This window comes from Dipodomys merriami, unplaced genomic scaffold, assembly GCF_024711535.1.
Source record: "Dipodomys merriami isolate MVZ:Mamm:240054 unplaced genomic scaffold, mDipMer1.0.p SCAF_134, whole genome shotgun sequence".
Lineage (NCBI taxonomy): Eukaryota > Metazoa > Chordata > Mammalia > Rodentia > Heteromyidae > Dipodomys > Dipodomys merriami.
This window is the reverse complement of record NW_027202649.1, coordinates 707,919-728,713: the sequence shown is the minus strand read 5'-3', so window position 1 is coordinate 728,713 and position 20,795 is coordinate 707,919.

The window sequence follows — 20,795 nt, the reverse complement described above, 5'->3', positions numbered from 1 at the left end:
TGCCCCTCCCTTCTTTTCCCCCAGCCTAGTGGGCTGAAGCTACTCACATGACGCAGACAAGCTAGAACAGACAAACTGCTGTCTCAGCTCTACAAGCAATGTTGGCCTTAATTTGGTGAACGCACCTACATCTCTTAACTGGTGAGAAGAGCAGAGCAAAGTCAGGTAGACCAAGACCAGGTTTCTCTGGATGGTTCTGCACTTGGAAAATGGATTTTAGAAGTAGGAAGGATTTTGGAAGTAGGTGAACATGGAACATTACCCAGCAGGGCTCCGGCCACGCTCCTTCCCTCTCTTTTTTTTTTTCTGTCTTGGCTGGCTTCCCAAATGCTTCTCTACTGAACTCTAATCTATTCATCCTTGTCTGTGCTCAGAGCAGACTTTTCTTCCCAACTCACACGTGTATATTACTCCACTTATTCTAGCCCCAAGTTCAGTTTCCAGAATATAAGTCGAGTACAGTGTTCATTGGGTTCAATGTTAAAGTAATTAAAGCATAACCTAGTACTGATAGCTTATACTTATAATCCTCACTACTCAGGGGGCTGAGCTCTGAGGAGCTTGATCCAAAGCCAGGCCAGTCAGGAAAATCCATGAGACTCTTATCTCCATTTTACCAGCCAGTAACATAGCACTAGAGCGTTGAGCCAAAAAGCTAAGAGACATCACCCAGGCCCTGAATCCCAGTTCCAGTACCAGCACATACACAAAAAAAGAGAAAATGAATAATTAAAGCAGAATTATTTTGACATCAAGGCCATTACAGGAAAAAATAAGATGCATTTTTCAATAGATCTCTATTAGAAGATTTTTCAGAGAAAAGAACTCTGGTACAGATGACTTTTACCAACCTGCCCAGGAAAGGAAATTTAGTCCACAGAAATCTGAGACTGGAAGTCTTTTGCAAAGCTGGAATAGCGAGAGAACAACTTCTAATTTGTGGCAAATTGCAAAAGCACTCATCTTCAACACGTCACAAACTTTGACAGGCCCTTGTCACCCATTGTTTGCTTATTTGCATAGCTGATTGCATATTCAGGAATTCCTTGTTGTTCGGGAAAAGATGAGCACACAGCTCCGGAGGGCTGCTGTATTCGGAGCTGTGTTGGACACAAGAATAAACGAGGCCTGAACACCACCTCACAGTGCAGTGTCCAGCCGGAGATGGAAAATTTAAAACGTAATTGTCTTACAAGGTACAGTGATGAGTGTCTGTATATGGGACCATGATGGTGTGGTATGCTTTAGTGGAGAATCACAAGGGCCTGACAGGATGTGATTAAGCATTCTGGTTAGCTTCAGCCTGATCCTATTTCTATTGTAAACCCCACCACATATAGCCTAGGTTCCTGATGATGATAATGACAAATAACATACGTATCTAACTGGCATCTGTGAAAGTCAATACAAATACTTTGAGACCATGTCTTTGTAACTAAATGCCATCATTCTCTTCCTTAGGCAGAATTCACTGTTCAAATTAGCTGTGTTAGTTCAAGTCTTGGTTTTCCTTCAGTTCACACTCTGGGTCTAGACAAAACTGGCCACTAGGCTGATTGCATAGAGCCATCGAAGCCCCTGGACCAAGGCCAAGTGACTGAATTTCAAAAGAGAAGCATGATAAGACTCCCCGGCGAAATCAGGGGACTGTGTCCCACCCAGCTGCTGTGGCTGCTCAGTGGCCAGGTCAGGTGTCCAGATTCAGTTTGCCTTGCCTGGGATCCTTCTCTGGTTCAGCCTTCCTGTGACACACAGAGTTGATGTTCACAGAGGATTGGGGAAGCCAGGTGGAGTGGGAAAAGTACAATGCAGTTGTTGCCCCTTTCCATTTTTAACTGGACCTGGAAAACGCTGAGTCACCAGAGAGACAATAGGATGGAGGAACATTGCCAGAGTCTTCTGGAACATTCTGGGTCTCCATAGATGGCAGTGTCTCCAGTGTACTTCTCTAGCAGATCTCAGTCCTGGATTTACAGTAGAACATCTGGGAATTGTTTAAAACTGAACATACGGATGCTCAGCTCCCCGGTTCCGATGGGACTGATAGAGGGCAGAGCATCATCATTTTGAAAGCCCTGTCCTTCCCGGCTGACCATCCATTCTCCAGATTCAGACGGCAGTTCAAAGCCCCAACCTATCCCATTCCTATCTCCCAAACGAGTCTTGATGAAAGACTGGAGTCTTGGGTTTCAATTTTCATGAATTCACTATTGCTCAGAAAAATCTGGGGAGGCGGTGAGCTGGCAGGAAGGCCCGCCTCTAGCCACCACTGCTTGAGAGACAAGCCAATCAGCCATCTCTTTTGGGAACCAGAAGTTAAGAAGAGAGGGTGCTGTGGAGGGTGGTTCAAAACCAGCCTGGGCTGGCTGTGAGACTCTTATCTCCAAAAAACCGGAAATGGCACTATGGCTCAAGTGGTAGAATGCTCGCCTTGAGCTGAAGAGCTCAGGGACAAAAAAGTAATTTTTTTTTTAAAAGGACCGAAGCCCAAAGGCAGGGTGTTTATGTCCAAAGAATCATTGGCCAAAATCTATAAAGTAAGTACATTGTGTACAGCACTGCCACCAGCTTGGACAGCACCTCCAGTCACAAATGGTGGGGCCAAATGAGGCAGAGACCCTGCGTTTTCTAACAGAGCAAAGCATTCCACGCTGGGGTCCTGACACCCCAAAGGCGGACCCATAAAGGAAGCTGACTGCACCTACACTGGGTCACTCTTCTCATGGGTTTCCTCTCCTGAGTGTACATCAACGGAATGGTACCAATGCTCCCGAGGCTAGCATGAACTAAACACACAGAGTCCCAGAAGTGTGTGCGTGCACACATGTGTGTACATGCAAATGGGTGTGAGACAAAAGGGTCCTTTCATGGTAAATAATAACAAAATAAAATGCCAGGATTTCAGTACTTCAGGTGATCAGTTTTCAAAACTGCCTTCTACAATGCCAGTATCACAAGAGAGTTGATTAAACCTCAGGATTACATTTATGAAAGTTTGAAAAATATTGAGTAATATCTGTGCTGCTATCATATATGTATATGATTATATATCTAATAGTATAATATTAAATATAAATATATAAAATATGTCATATATAATACTTTATAGATAATCATATACATATATATACATATGATAGAAAGGCCATGAAATGAATGATTTCAGAACTGTCTAGCTTTAATTCAATAATCATTAAACCAGGAGATTCCTCAAAGCACAGCCTTTTTATTTTTCAAAGATGGTCAGATTTTGTTTTTAAAGAAGAGGGTACACAGTATCTATAAGCTGATTTTCTGTGTTTTCTTTTTCAATTTTCCAATTTTAGAAGTTATTTTAGAGCAGAAGAGAAAGAAATGGCACAGTTATTCTAATATAAAGCAAGGCCTGCAAGATGTCAAAGTCAAATTGTCATCCCATAGACGGCTGGCCACAGCCAAGCATGGTGGGCGGTAGGGTATTTACCCTCTGCCAGGTGTCTTACATACATTACCATATTTAATCCAGGTGGTTTGCATGTATTATCATATTTAATCCTCTCCCCACACCTTTGAGGGACTACCCACATCTTACAGATGTGGAAACTGTGTTCCTTTTAGTGTTAGTACAGATTTTTGCTGACAACTTTTTATTAAATGCGGCTTTCATTGCAGTGATTCAACACTGATTTATCTTCCCTCTTCAGCGATTTCCTGAGAGCAGGCTGTTCACCTGACACTTTCCACACTATAGGGTTTTAAGGAAATGTGCCATCTAGTATTTTTTTTAAGTGCCTCTGGAAAGCTAGTCTTTACTTTTCGAGTGGGGAAGGGCTGCTCCGTTCTCAACCAAAATCAAACTTCAGGAGCATTGGTTTGTCGAGGTGGGTGGGGCCTTAGCTTGGGACAATGCTAGCTCTGAGAGATAGAGATAGATGGTGGATTAAACATCAAGGTCTGTGTTCACACAAGTTTGGGAAATAGCAGGTGCTCTATGTTGATGAGATTTATGGAATGACCAACTTGTGTCTACTTTTTTATACTGTATCGGTCTTAAAATGTAAAGATTTTATTACACGGTGCTGCGTTCCTTTGTTTCTTTATAGTGTTTTATGGAGTACGGAGGCTGAACTCAACGCCTTGGGTTGTTAAGTAAGTACTCTACCACCTGTGCCACACCTCCTGCCCTTTTTGCTTTATTTTTTTAGAAAGAGTTTCTCATTGTTGTCCAGGGCTACCCTCAGACCAAGATCCTCTGATATATGCCCCATGCACAGCCGAGATCACAGGCATACATCACCACTTCTGATTTGTTTGTTGAGATGGGGAGGTCTCACCAACTTTCTCTCCCAGGTTAGCCTCACACATCAGTCCTCCCAGCTTCTGTCTCCAAAGTTGCTGGGATTATCGGTGTAAGCTGCCATTCCTGAGGCTTGTCGTGCCTCGTTTCTAGGTAGAATTCTGTAGCTCTGTTCTGTTCTCATATAACAAGGAAATCTGTCATAGCGCTGGTCCTTTATGTACTAATCATATGATATGTATTTTCTCCTGGACTTCCTCAACCCCATGCAAAAGAGATGACCAAGAAAGAGAAGGCACTTGGGCTTCAACTATGGGAGCTGAGATTAAACACCCTCCCCCATACCAACCCTCTGAGTGTGTAACTGAGGAGGATGGAGGATGGACTGACCAGGAGGAGAGCAGCATGGTGCCTGCTTAGAAACAGCCGCATGATTACAATGTGAGATCAAATAACAGTAGGGCTGCCTCATGCCTGAGTTTTCCCCACTGCATGAAGGGGATTAAAATACCTGCTCCTCTAGTGTTCTAAGGACCAAAGATGCCTGGCTTCGATGGTGGGATGTCGTGGATGACCTGCAAAAGTCGAGCAGGGGTGGGAGACACCCCGGTCCTCATGGCTGGGCATTTCCTCTAATTCCTGTTGAACCAGTGCAGCCTCTCATGACCAGAAGAAATGCTCCGTGCCAATGCTCCTTCTGAGTATATCAAAGCAGACTGGGAGAGGCCCTCTATTTCTGCATTCTCACCTTCATTCTGGCCATCTTTGGAGAGGTTGAGCTTCTGGCCACTGCTGACCCTGCATCCTGAAGTACCCAGAATGCAGAGACAAGAGGCTGGCATCCTGGTTGTGAGTTTATCTTGCTGACACCTTTGTAAAAACGATTCCCAATCACAGAAAATAAAACTCTGCTAATGAGCACATAACAAGTAACAACTAGGAAGCAGAATATCTTCTCTGACCAAAAAATAAATAAAAAATAAAGGATTCAGCTAGTGAAATCATCTGGTGTTATTTTAAAATGCTCACTTGCTTTACTAACATTCATCCATTTCATGCCTTCACTAAATACCGCATTGAGCACCTATAATTTGCTGTGTTTACTATGTTTGTAATTTAGAGAATATATTGATTTGTGTCTTATTTTATTGCAGTGTTTTGGGGTATGTTTTTGGAGGTGTGTGTCAGGGGCCCTCTTCTCCCTAGAGAATATTATCAAACTTTGCTTCAGTATTAATGAATCCTAAAGTTAAATGCCTGAAACTCAGGTGGATAGATGATAATATTTACATTGATATCTGTAATCAATTTCACCTCCACTTTTATACCATGCATCATTTTTCAAATGTAAAGATTTCATTATTCAGTGCCTTACTTCTAGATAGAAGTCTATAACCCTATTCATTTCTCAGCTTAATAGCTTAATACCTAAAGTTGGGGAAAAAATAAAACAAACAAGGATATATGTAATGAGAAAGCTTTAGGGTTCACTTAATAAATAACACATTTTCACTTTGGCAAATATTAGATGTAGTTTAACAAACAATGCCTGTCCAAATCCTGTTTCCCGTTTTAAACTCAATCATCCTGAGAAATACACGAATTACTTTTGCTCAGCAGTATTAATCATGCGTTATTTTTTTCTTTAAAAATTAATTAAAGGTTCTAGATGGAATAAATATTTCATGAGATCAACAGCAAAGTGGGAAAATACCATGTGTTTGGAGTTTTAGTACCCTCTGAATACAGAAATTTATTTGCAGCCAGCAGAAAATAGACAGCCAGCATAAAAACACGGCAGAGTCCCCCTAGTAAAATTATTTATCAAGCTAACAAGGGAAGGACCCTTCTAGTAACAACAAGGCAGAGAGGAAAAGACATGGCTTTATATTTTACCTTTGGGTTAGCAAACCAGTAAAAATGCCAGCCGACAAGCACTTCCCATAAACATTTCTTTCTAAATGAGCTTCCTTGTTAGGGGGAAGAGAAAAAAAGTCTTTCAAGCTAAGGAGGAGTACTATAGCTTTCCGACAGAGAATTCTAGCATGTATCTTCTGACTCTTTGGTGGCCAAATAACAACACTGGAAAACTAAGGTAGAGAGGATTCTGAGTGGAGTTTAAAGAATAAATTAGAAGTTCATTCAAGGAAATATGTTTAGGTCCTGACCACTGTACCCTCCTACTTGGATGTTTCTCAGAAATCACAATTTGGGAAGATGCTTTTGTCTAGGACTAGCCTTAACAGGCTCCGGAACAAACGACACCACGTATACCCAGACACACAGCTACTTACACATGAACCAGCAGTGTCTCTCCTGCCCAAGATCCATTGCTATATATTTTCTCAAATATTTATATTAGGAGCAAACCCCCAAAGTCTGTTTGCAAAGTTCAGTTTAACGACACCAATCTTTGAGAATAAATTACATGTGACCTTATTGTGGTTTGTGATAGCAAACAAAAAAAATAAGAAATAGAAGTAGTGGAAGAAGGAAGTGAGGGAAGAAAGGAGAGAGAGAAAGAGAGAGCAAAAAGAGCAGAGAGAAAAATGAGAGAAGAATGGAGAGAGAGAGGAAAAGAGAGAGAGGGGAGTGAGAAAAGAGAGAGAGAGACCCTACAAACACTGAATGGCTCAACCCCAATGAATCATTAAGAAATAGTAAAAAACAAAGTACATTCTCAAAATAAATGCATCTTCAATCACTCTACAAATAACATCACAATGAAACCGAAACACTGGAATCTTGTCTTTCCTAGAGTTAAAAATCCATAGTTAAGAGTGACAGTGGAAGGGACTTTTTCTACTTGTGGAAGGACACACAGAGGTGCTACTAAAACACAGAAAGACATTGGCTACCAGCGACCTCTACCCACCTCCCCGGCTTAGGAAATACAAGTTTCTCAGCAATAGCATGGGCAAGTTTTCCATTACTAATATCAGCCAGCAAACATCAGCAGGAAATAGGAGGAGGAAAAAAAACCCCTACAAACAAATTCTTCCTTATTTATTTTTCTCCTCTCTAGAACAGGGTGACATTTCGAGACGCCTCTGTGAAACTTCCCACTCTCAGGCCGGGCTCACGTCCTAGCCTGTGCTTTTCTTCCAGGGTCAAAGCCCGAATTCTCCAGCTTGAATCATAGCAGCTTGGTTTGGGAGTAGAATCTGCAGGGCTGGCTTGTCATACAGGATGCCTACAGCCTTGTTTACCCCTTAAGTCTGGGGTCTTGTAGAATGGTACCCAAGCAAGCAAAGATCAGAGCCAAGAGATGTGACACTCTAAGCGACTCCATCCCTCAGCTGCCCAGGAGACTCGAATGTCTGGACCACCACACTACATTTTTATCAATGATTTTGTTCCACCAACAGCTAAGCTGGGGCTTTGAAGGCATCAGGGTTGTTAGTTTTGAGGCGGTGGTTTGGACCCCTACAATATCCAGCAGGTAAAGATACCTGTCATGAGTCCAGGAAATCAAAGGGATGCCAAAGGACTTTGAGTGGACAGCGACTCTTCAGGTTTCTGCAAAGGAGAGTAGGCGGGGCCCTCATAGCTGGACAGCAGAGTACCCTCAACTCTGGCTCATGCAGAAACAAGGTCCCCATGTTGTCTCCTACCGAGGATGCCAGCCCAGCTACCAACCTCTCAAAACACCTGATAAAGCAGGTGGTAGATCATACATTCTCCCTTCACGTTCTAGTAGGCTAGAGTAAGAAGACACTGTTCAGAAATTTGAAGGTGACAAAAAAGAAAAAGGAAGTATTGAAACGCTGAGGAAAACCAATAACAAATACGCAACATGGCCTTGGAGCCTGGGAACAGAATTGCAAGTCTGTGCTACCCACAGGAGCAAAGAATGAGAGCGCAGTGCTGAGCTGGGGTCAGAAAGGTCAGCACTGGTGAAGGAATTTCTCTTGGCTACCCTGGGTATGGAGCGGGGAAGGGATGGGCAAGCATCCTTCCAGCAAACTCCACGCCTTCTGAAACGCAGTGCCAACTTCCAGGGTTACCTTCATAGCGTGCACTTAAAGACTGCTTTGAAGGGATCCTAATAATGTCACGTGCCAGAGAGGGGGGTGGAGGCACAAAAGTAAGCAGAAAGTTGTTTTCTCATGTTCAAAATATTCAGTAAGAAGCTCCCACATTAGTGCTCTCTCTCTTTTTTTCCTTGTAAATCAAGGATGAATTTGAAAATATAAACACCCTAAAGGCATACCACAGCAACATAGACTTGAACCTGGTAATTAACTAGCAGGTAGAGGGTAGGGTAGAGGGAGCAACACACGTCAGAACCCTTTTAAATCACTGCAATCCCCAACTCCACTCTGCTGTTAGTGGCAAGCAGGATACAGAACAGAAACTTGGTCTGCAAAACCCAATTTAAAGGCAGATGACCCTCAGGGTCAAATTCTGGGAGCATTTGAGATCAATTCCATTCTCATCCTCAGTGGCTACCTGCTAGCGGGTGAACTACCTGTGCTGTTCAGGGATGCAGGTGAATAACCACGTTATTAGATACTGCCTGCTGAGGAAAACACAATCTAACCACCTAACAAAATCCTCTAGACTGTCATTCTCAACCCATTGCTGGTTTATATTACAGCACATAGGCTGGGATGATTAATTAAGGTGTTAATATCTTCCAGCCACTTACACCAGAGGTTGCTCTGCAGTGACCGCGATGTCTCTGGTAGCCATGCCTGTAAATGCTACAATAGCTGGTTGGGAATTTTCCCACTCAGCCTCCCAATGGCACTCTCCCTCCTCTCCCCATTTGGGGACCAGTTCTCAAGTGAAGGCATGTGCATGCTGCTAATACGCTAATACTAGAGTATGTTCCCACCGACACTGCAATGAGAGCCCCACTGCCCATGCCTTGTCCCTGTGGTTTCCAAAACTGACAAAATGCATAAGCGAAATCAAACAGAACACTTCAACCCTGGTGCTTAGTTCATTTATTGCTGATAGTTTCACTAGGTGCAGGAAAGGGGAAACGACACAAGAAACAACAACAACAACAACAAAAAACAGATGCCAAACAACAACTTGCAGTGATTTTGGAAAGGAGGAAACGAAAGCTTCTGGAAGCAGCAGGTGAAGGGAGTTTAACCACTGGCATCTGGAGATGTCAGTGCTACTCCAAGCCTTTGGCAGGTGACTGAGTGTGTACTTTTACAAGGAACATCCTTCCCAGGAGCGTGGTGTCGTTTTTTAAGTAATGAATGCTGGACTTCTGCAGAAATCCCTCCCCCTTAACCCTCCCCCATAAATGCATACTCCTTTAGGTTCACCCTTTCAATAGCATCCTAGGATTGGTGGAAAATACTACAGGTTCAATAATAATAACCATACAGGTTCATATGGCATCATTATGCCAGTTACTGGGACAAAATTAATTGATTAAGTCAGCTCAGTGGTGGGCCAGTATGGGCAGAGAGAAGATGTATGGGAAGGAGTGGTTACCAAGGCTGTGGTTAGGAAGGATCACTGCTTAAATAAAACAACAATACAACAAACCAATTAGACGAGTATGGAGAAAGAACCCGTTTCAATGGAACTGTTTCCTCTAATTTTCTCAGTGCCAAAAGATATACTGACATCATAGGTTGGAGACATATTCTTGGAATTTGTGCTAGATTGGTCCCAGCAAGACAAGTGCTTCTACTTTTCATCTGGAAAGTGGGGTTTTATTCGAGACACCCACTGTGTAGAAGCTCTGAGAAGCCTTCTGTCAGGAGAGTTATGAGCAGCCATGTGGGCTTTTCAGATGAACCAAAAAATCATAATCTACAGTCTGGGTTTCATACCACCTTTGTATGGAAACACAGCCTTGCCATTTCTGTTAAAATGCCTTAATACTTTCCACAAACAAGGGATACCAGGCAGACCTGGCTCCATATATGTGAACTAAATGGTTCACACACTGTGTTAAAACACACACATGTAGAGTGGGCATTAGGAGCCCATGTTCACATTTTATTTCTGGATGATTTATGAGTAAGATAGGAAACCAGGTAAACAAAAGAGAAGATTTCCGAGTACTTTGACTGGTTTTGTTTCACGGCAGTTTAGTTTTACTCTCAGCTCATAAATTAGTGATGTCTTCCTTCCTTACATTTGACAACTCTTTGAATTTAACTCATTGGCAAAAGTATGGACAGGATAAAATACATCCACATTGGAGACTAGGGGGGGAAATTGATGAGTGTATTAGAACCCAGGTGCTGTTTCTACAAGCCCTCTCAGTGACCCCTGCAGGTGCTAGGAAAGTCACAGACAGCCTCTCTGCACCTGCCCCCTCTGCACTGCCCCAGACAGCTCTTCAAGGCTTGGTTGCCTTCAGAGAGGTCTTAGCAGAGTACAGATATGAACTGGAGAAGGCCCTTTTGCCAAGACCATGTTTCAGCACAGGAGAAACAAGAGCATCGCCGGAAGGTCTACTTTCCACTTGGGTGAAATCCTTCAGAGCTGATCATCTTGTGACAATTCAGACCAGGAGACCACCTTGGAGGCTAACTCAAAAGCCACCCTGACTGGGTGGGTAGGGGGCAAGCAATACCAGGGGCATCTGTTTCCATGGTAACAGTCACACCTGCAGCAGTGATGCTCCTAGTCAAATAGTTTTCTCTGGCCGGAGTCAGACAGGCAGTGCCAGAGTGCCGATCTGCAGGTTAAAAGACTTTTCTTGGAAAGCACAGCCCAGAAAAACCACGCGTTTGGGTCGGTTGAAAAAGGTGAGGTCAAAGCACATGCTAATAGAAAACATTAGCCAGGATCAAGAGATATTACCAAAATGGAGAATTTAATTTTTCTTTTTTCTTTTTTGCAATACCACTTGGGATGTGCCTTTTCTAATATGCCTGTGAACCATAATATAATCTAGACTGTGTTTTGGAGAAGAAATAAAAGGTAATTAAATAGCTCCCCAAATGGTTTCTGATTTAATTTTCAGAACCTAACCCAGAAAACAGACAGAAGTAAGCGAAGAGTCGCGTACACGGTGGAAATTAACAAGAGAGCAGAAAACCCTGTGGTTTACTATGTCTGGCTCACACTACTGAAATTCTTTAACCAAAGTGACTTCACAGAAAATAAACTAAGTAACTCTCCCAAGAGCACCAGGCATAGACCTTTTTCATCAGGCAGCTTATAATATCTAATATCACAGAGGAACTTCAAGGAATTGTCCTCCTCCTCCCCAAATTCCCCATCTGACCAGCTCCTCTCCTCTCCCGAGCGCTCACCTGTCAATCATGCTCACAGCTGAAATTTGATTTCTCTCCACCAGTAACCTTATATGAAATATTACCGAGGGGTCAAGATCTGTGTGAACCTTGCTTTTAGAGTTCATTAACTCTTTGTTCAAAATGGATGGTTTCCATGTCACAGAAAACTGGCCACAGAGCCTAGACTGTCACATTTCAGAGGCAACTTCTAAATTGCAATTATCAAGACCAGGATAAGAAAGCAGATAAAAGGTTGAAACTGCATGCACACATATGGACATGCAAAGGAAACACTGAAAGTGTACACACTGAGTTATGATCTATGCATAGGAGCAACTAAGGAAAAATGTTCATTTGGGATGAGGTTAGCAGCAAAGGCACCAGATTATACCTTCCCGGTCCAATTGTTGCAAATGAGATGCTCATCACCATACAGTTAAGTAATCAGATACTATTTTTCCAATACAGGAGTCAGGGGAAGAGGTGCTGTTTTCCCTCCACATGGCTTCAAGGGTCTTCTTTGCAAAGAGTAGCAATTTGACAGTGTGACTTTCACCCACCTCAGTTTCACATAAAAATAAATAAATAAATAAAAGTATTTCATGCAAATTTCTCAGCAAGCAAAATTGGTAATGAAGAACAAAAATCAAATTTCATTCCATTAGCCAATGAGAGGCCACAAGAATACATAAAGGCTATGATACTAAATAATTATTGGCGTGAACATGTTGCTCTAGCTCTCCACACCAAGACAGTCCTCATTTAAGTCAGGCTGGGAGACTTGTCATTGAAAACCATTTAAAAAGCTCAGTTTTTCTTTCTTTCTTTCTTTCTTTCTTTCTTTCTTTCTTTCTTTCTTTCTTTCTTTCTTTCTTTCCTTCTTTCTTTCTTTCTTTCTTTTTAGTAGATGAAAATTTTATTTCTGCCTCTCACTGGTCTGGTCTCCTGACCCTTTTGCTTCCAGCCAAAGCAGGAACATACAGCTACGATTTCGTTCCGGAAAGAAGCACAGACTGAGCTTTGAAATTACAGTAAATTTTCCATCTATGAGCTGAGACCAGAGTATTAGGAGATCATGAATTAGGGATGTTTACAGGAGCAGAGGTAGAGCATACCACAGAGACCATGGAGGGCAGTGGCCCAAATTGACTCAAATTATCTGACATTCCAAGGAAGGACTGTCTTTTTCTGTTTCCACAGGGTGAAGGATGTGGGAGGTATTACACTGGACAGACACATACCTATATGACAACATAAAAACTATAAATAAATGCATGCCAGGCCTCACAAACATTGTTTCTATCCGTCGCCTGCTCCTGGGGTCCCTGAGTGACCCCATGGACGGTTCTCGTAAAACCCAAATACTAAAACCAGGAACTTTGCTACACCTAATGAAACAGCAGAAGTGTTGGCTGGCTGGCTTGCTTTTCCCATCCAGGCAAACTCACTCAAACAGGCACATGCAAATCAAAAATCAAGATGTACCTCTTTGACTTCAGGCCACAGGATTTTTTCACATCACTGATGTAGAGGACTCCCTTGGGTACCTGATTTAGCAAATATATTAAAATAAACAAAGGGTAATTAATAACCATGAATTGTGTTCCGAGGACAGTATGTTACAGGCAGCCTAATTATCTATGATAAAAGGGTACAGTTAGACTAAAGGAGGAGCGATTTGATTGTACTTGCTTTTGGCCAGATGAGGGTACTTCATGGACGGAAATGACCCATGATGTCACCTTGTGTTCTCTTAACTATGGCTTCCCTTCTAGGAGGCCTTAATAGCCATCAACCCATTGGGCCAGTGCTCTAAGCATCTGTGAAGCTGTCCCCAGTTGTAAAGGGAACCTAAGCACTGCACAGAATAATTGAACCATCACTGTGCTGGCCCAGTGGTCCAGGTTCTGCAGGTAGGTTAGTAGGACCTGTTTTCCTCCATATTCAGACCCTTCCATTTCACTGGTCTTTCTGCCAGTGTTGCTGTCAATCATAACTACAAATAAAATCATTATATATCATCCCCTTTTCTAATTAATGTCTTTTTGGCTTATGTCAGTAGTAGGGAATACTTAGGACAGCGATATAAAAGTCATTTTAAAAAAAGAGAGAGAGACTTTTGCTTCACCATGAATAACAAAAGCACAATAATTCAAAGTACTTAGCTTTCTATGCTTCTTTTAAAAAAAAAACACCTTATTGCTATTAGCTGTACTAATGGAAATGACAAAATAATCATTTGCCATGCAGAGTCTAATATTTTCCAGACGGCAGCTTAATAACAAAGCAGACCTGTCATTTCTTCCTATGTTTAGTTACACTACACCAGATCAGACTGTCAAAATACATTTAAAATCTCATTTTAAGAATTCAACAGGGTTACAGTACATCTGTGTATGACAACTGAAATAAACTAGTAAGTCAATGTAATTTTTTTCCCCAACAAGGATATTCAGTTATTTTTTTTCATGAATCCTCCATACATTGGCGTGAATTACCTTACAAGTGGTGTGAACAATAACACAATGTTCACTTGCATGCTGAATTCTGTAGATCGTTGTGACTGAACACAATCTTTATTTACTTAAATTGTCACTTAGCATAACTCTCCAGTTCTTTCCAATGCTTTTTATCTAAGTAATAAGACTATGCTCAAGGGCTTGGACAAATAAATTTCTACCTCTATCTCTTTCTCTGCCATTTGAAAGGACATTATTTGTCTTCATTCATATTTCATATTAAAATATGCTGGTATTGGGGCTTGAACTCAGGGCTTTGAGCGCTCCCTTGGTTTTTTGTTTGTGTTTTTTCCATTCTATCCTACAAACCACACTTCCACTCTGGCATTTTACTGGTTAATTGGAGATAAGAATCTCACAGACTTTCCTGCCAGGCTGGCTTTGAACCTTGATCCTCAGATCTCAGCCTCCTGCGTAGCTTTGACTAAAAGGTGTGAGCTAGCAGCACCGAGCTTAAAAACACTTTTAAAACCTTAAAGTACAAAGTTTTCTTCTTCACAGATTAATCAATCCCTTGCCAAGCATACTATGGCTACCAAAAAGGAAAAAAAAAAACAAGAAATATACTGAAAGTATACAATTTGCAAGTGCATCAATAATATAAATTGCTCTCCATTTGAAGTTCAAAGAGTTAATCTCCAAACACAATAAAAATAAAAACTGCCCATTTAAGATTTCTTTTTTTAAAAAATCTCTGGGAACAACAGATTTTTCTGGAAATTGAAGCAAACAAGAGTTTTAAAGCCGCAGCGATTGTAGAGGGAATATTATCGCAATTCCTCTGGGAGCCTTGCAAACATATGCTAAGCTTTGGCAAGGAATGTTTACATGAGATCATAGACTTGTGAGACATTTTTCAATTTTAGAAAAATATTACAAAGCAATAATTGGACACCAGCTTTTTAAAAAATGCTCCCTTTTTCCTTCCTGACCTTACCATTGATACAGTCCGTCCATAGTTATTTTTGGAGGGGGAAAATAAAACCCAGCCTCATTAAATGCAATATTTGGCATGGTGCCGAAAAATCTCATAAAATAGATGATGTCCTTTTTAGTTCATTGGTGTCATTTTCCTCAGAATGATCTCTCCTCTCTAGCCACCTGGGAAACTCATTCTGTTATCTAGACATTTACTTGAAAAAGCTGGAGGTGTGTGTGTGTGTGTGTGTGTGTGTGTGTGTGTGTGTGTGTGTGTGTATTGGGAGGGGTCTGTTTGCACACCTGAATAGAGTCCAAAAACCACTGTGGTTTTTGTGTTCTCAGTACTTTTGCCCAGACAGTCACTGGGGAAGGGTAGAGGCAAGGGGCTTTCACTTGGGAGTGAGAAAGATTTCAGAGCTGGCCCAGGCTGGTGTAATCTAAGCCAGATGCTTGACAGCTTGAAGTCTCTTGTGTTAACCACCACGGAAGAGTTGGGGGGTTTTGTTATTGTTATTGTTGTTTTGTTTTGTCTTGTTTTCTTTTCTTTTTTTTATAATAGCACAAGATTCAAAAGGGGCCTCATCTTCACAAGTGCACCCAGAAAGTGTGTCACAGATTGCCAGGCTGTGTCTCCATTCACCCCCAAGTCACAGAGAGTGTGGCAGACAGGATGTCACCTGCTTTTTACATGAGAGGATTGTTTTTCCACTCAGGCTCTGCTCCTGTCCACCAATGCCTCTGCCCTTGTGACCATCTTCTTTTCTTAAAGTGGGAGCTGCAGATCTATCTTTCAATAGCTTTCCCCTCTCTGCAACGCGTTATGTCAAAGGGCCCTCAAATAACCAATCATGTGTGGAATGCACTGCCCCAAAAGTGTAGAAAGACACAGTATCATCTCTAAATAGTTCCAATCTCAGAATGATAGCCCTAGGTTTTTGTTTTTTCTTGTTCTATAAAAAAATAAATAAATAAAACAAGAAAAACCCCAAAACACCAAGATATATGTTTTTAAAATCTGAAGATAAAAGTGCCTGGGAGGTTTATTTCATTCTTTTAGCTCCAGTCCACTTATGTGCATATTAATACATTCTTCCCTAACAGAGAGTGGGGAGGGGGGGAGAGATCTGTTTATGCACATGTGGTCATGCTTGTGTGACTTCATCAGTCCCACTATGGACCGGTCCTTCCTGAATTCGGTCCCTCTGAAACTTCCTTCTGCAGACACAGCCGCCTGATTCCCCGAGCCGCGTTAGACGTGGGCCTGCCCGCAGGCGCCTCCCCTGGGCCCCGCGAGGCGCGGGATCCTCCAGTCTGTGCGCCCGGCTTGGACCCGCGTTGCGCCGCTGGCTGTGAACCGCCGCGAACGCCGAGCCCGGGCGCCTTGGGGGAGACTTTTCACCTAGAGTTTCCCCTGATCCCCTTCTCTTTGTCCTTTCTGGTTCTGTTCCCAAGTCTGGGAGTCGGGGAGGGGGTGCTGAAAAATGGGCCACGGAGATGAATAGGGTGGGCTCGGGTGCAGCCGGCCGGCTCGGGGAGCTGGCGGGTGCCGGGCGGGCTCCCCTCTTTCCGCCGGCATCTGGCTGGCGCCCCGCAGCGCGGCACCGCAGGTACTTTGGGGGGGGAGCGCAGGGAGACTTGGAGGTTAAGAAAAACTTGGAACCGAAGTCCCACTCGGATCGGAGCTCTCCTGCGGGGACGCAGGAGCGGGGTAGGGGCCGGGGGCGCGGGGCGCGCGGCATCGGGGCGCCCGTGGTTCCCCCACCCCGGGTGCCGGGCAGGGTGCGGGCATCTCCCAGGGCGCGCGCCCCGCGCAGCGCGTCCCGGCCCGGGGAGCACGGGCCTCGGCTGCGCCGCCGGTCTGCGCTGGGGAACTGGCTGGGGGCGTGGGGCTGGCGCTGGCCCCCGGGCGCGCACAGATCCACACACTTGGCTGGGGAAGCAGGCCACGCGGGGCAGGGGTATAGTGGAGGTCGGCGGGGACCGGGGTGCCGGGGAGGAGCATGCATGGGAACCAGGCAGCTGTCTCCTCCACCTCCCTGCCGGCTCCCCTCGCCTTTGCACTTGCAGGGGTCAGGGGGTCAGGCCCCAGTGTGGACCACTGCCCCGTGCTCTCCCCACCCCCAGGCTCCCTCGTGGGCCCAAGGGCCCAGGCATACGAGGAAATTACGAAGAGGGGCACTGGTCGAACAGGGCCCAAATCCTGGGGCTGAGGATCTCACGGTCTCTAGCAGGCTGAAGAGAGCTCAGGGCCTGTCTGTCAGCCACTCTACAAACAGGTCCCGGCTGGCCAGGACCCTAGGTGACCTGAGCTGACCCCTGAAGATTGCAGGGTGAGAGGTCAGGGTTGGCCTTTGTTAATAACGTGTCTTCCCCCGGAGCCTGCGCTTCCTCTCCCCGTCCTCTAGGCCCGGGTTGGGGCTGTCTTTTGTGGTGGGTCCCCTTTAACTTCTGCCCAAACCATCACAGGTCAGAAACCCCCTTCTGCCTCGCTCCAGAAGCGGCCCTGGCCACATAGAACCTGCCTCTGAATCCCGAGATTCGCAGGCCAGGATTCTTGTTGAAATTCTAGAAGGATATGGGTTTCTACTCCTTCCTGCCTTGCTTAGTTCCGTTTCATGGCCTTTCGTGGTCCTGGACCCAAATAATCAACCACAAGGAAAAACAAACCAACCAACCAACCCCTTCTGGAGGCTTGGAACCAGGCAGGACTGGGAGTCAGAATATGGAGAAAAGAGAAATTCAGAAGCAAAATCTTCAGTTTATAGCTGTCATTCAGGCCTGGGCTGGGGGTGAGGCTGTGAATGTGTGTGTGTGTGCACGTGTGTGTGTATGCACGCGCGTGCGCTGAGAAACAGGCAAACCCTAAAAACTATTTCCTCTCCTCCTTCTCTTTCTTCCAAACCATGACAGGCCTCCCTCATCCTCCTTTTCTGGATTAATGTCTCTTTGTAATCATAACTAAAGATCCCAGATGAGTCTGTGCAGAAGGGAGGGACGCGATTTTGCAATCCCAAATCCTAATTATAGGGGGAAATTGTTATCTAACAGAAAGAAAGGAAAAGAAACTGCACTGTGTGGAATCCACAGAGGCTTTTCCAATCAGAGCATCTCTGTGGAAAATGGTGCTGTGGGAGTTTCTTAAAAACTGCCCAACTCTACTGCAAATTCACATCAAGATGACTTCTCTGAGTCTTGGGTATGCCCCTTCTATCAGCCTTGTTCTTTGGGGATGACTTACGGGACACACACACACACACAAAGCTTTCAATTTTAAACAATAGAAATGGTCATGTGCAATGATCAGATAAACATTGGCATCACACCTCAGCCTGAACCATACAATCACCCATCGGCATATTCATAAATGTCCTCCCCCTAAATTAAGATGCTATCCATTTTTTCCCAAAGCTTTCTATTTGGGTTGAGAACCCCAAAATAGTTCTCCAAAAGAAACTCCACATGTGCATATTTTTAGAGTCATGGACAGCCAAGAAACTTGTTTGCACCTGGCTATGTGAACATTGGCTCTGACTCAGGCCACTGACGGACGAAGTGGAGTTAACTAGAGTTACTTATTCCTGGGACTCTTGCCTTCGAAGGCCTTCTCTCTCTGATTTTTCTGCTTCAGAAGGACCTGTGAAGGGTTTAGGGAACAGAAACGAAGAACTCTGCCATGCCTTGGTGAAGGCAAGTTTAATTTTTTAAAATCGTTATTAGTGAGAGTGGTGCTTTTTTGTTCCTCTCTGAAGGGTAAAGATGCTCCCCATTTGTGTGTCGGACTGAATTTCTTTATGCCCCAACAATCAGGAGACAGCTTGGGAGACTGAAATTCTCTCACCCTGCCCCTTACCTAGGCTAGGACAGGGGGAGAAAAAAGCCAGACACAGCTGGGTCTGTTCAGGGGCAGGAAGGAGTACAACGATGCCAAGAGATAATACCCTTTTTCTGGGGTTTCATGTCTGGATTTTGAAGATTTATATGAAAAGTGAGAAAAAAAACTATTACAGGATGGTGGGTTAAAGCTCTTCTACTTAAAAAGAAAAAAGAAAAAAACAAAGCAAACAAGTCCTGATTCAGATGGATACATCCTGGACCCCTAGGAAGTAAAACCAACACAAACAAACAAATAAAATAACTCCAACTCTTTCAGCATTTTTCTTCTCTTCCCCATCCTGACAAGAAGGCATGGAGCTACCTCTCATTATTTAATCATCATTCTAGGCAATAACCCAGAAGGGTGAAAATCATAGCTACTCACTGCAGAGAAAACTTCCTTAAAAGTACCCATGCCCCCCCCCACCACCAAAACCAAAAAACAAAAACCAAGACATTTCTTCCAGGAAAGTAACTACATTCTTTTTTACATTCTTTTTAAAAATTTTTTCAGAATCAAAGTGAATTGCAGTGCAAAGCCTTGTAAATCTGCAATAGCAATGTGGAAGATGATTTCCTATCCCTTTTTCTGGAGGTTTAGGCAAGTGCTCAGGCCTCAGAGCTGAAGTGTGTGTTTTTCTGACACCCAAATCAGACCAGCTGGCTAAAGGTTACTCCTGAAGTATTTTCATCTACCATTCAACCTCAGTTAGTCTGTAACTACAGTAAGTAGCTATGAGATTTTTAAATATATTGATTAGTTCAGTACACCGCTAGGGTATTTAATCAAGCCAAGAGTATGGAAAATGGAAACACTTTGGGATAACCAAAACAAAGTAAAGACAATAAATGCACATACCCGGGAACCTTGGAATGTGTGATAAGCAACTTTGGGTATTGACAGGTGGAAAGGCTTGGACTGTAGCGACCAAGACAGCTGTGGTTCCAGTGTTCATGCGTGTGTGTGTGGGGGGGGTACCATTTGCCCTCTGCTCATGCTTTTAGCTTTAAAGTTGGTGGTTTGGCAAGGGACACTTGCCAGAATTTGTGTTACCAAATAAAAGTGACTGGGGTAAAGGTATAAGATCAGTGCATGAGCATTGTGCGTTCAGTAATCAACAGAGTATTTCCATCAGGCCATTGGTATGAAAAGAGAGCTCTGGTTACTGCAAATGGCATCTAAAGAGAAGAGTTATCTTCTAGGCAGAGTTAAGACCTCTGCCTAGTTGATGTCAATACATTAATGTGTCAGATACATTATATAATATATATATATATATATATATATATATATATATATATATATCTCACATTGTTTTGGTTAAAAAAAAAAGCATGGAAAAAGCCCAGGGAATTAAGAGGAGGCATTGTTTTTTTGAGCCTCAGTGACTAGAGAGAAGGTGTGTGTTTAGTTAACTTTGTATCTTGTGCCATACATTGTTTTTACTGACAATTCTATCTGATAAGTGACATGTTTGACATCATAGAAACAGCACCAGCTAAAAACCTAGGTTGTCCCCCTCTGCTAACACTCACACTGCTGGCTTCTGTCAGGAGAAAGGACTCGATTTTTGCTGCTTCTGTCGTTAGTAAAATTCTCAGCCAAAAAGAAACAATGGAGCATGGAAATGTATTCTTCAGAATGTGCACATCTACATATACATGCTTTAAAAATGCTAGCTCTTACCTTTTAGAGAACTTTTATTTCCTTACCGTGTACATTATATCTATCTACATATATATGTAATTTGTAAGTTGTTTTTTAAAAGCAGCATTCCAGATTGAAAACTAACACCTGTTTGCTTATGTGCATAGTACATCCAAAAGCACGCACACGCTTTTCTATGGATCCATACAGAACACGGCTCAGTTCATTACTAGTTAGTAGGGAGGTGACACAGTTAATATCCTCCCCTCACACAATAATTTTTTTTTCTGTAAAAAGTGAACTCAATGGAACTCAAGTTGTTTTCTCGGACTGTA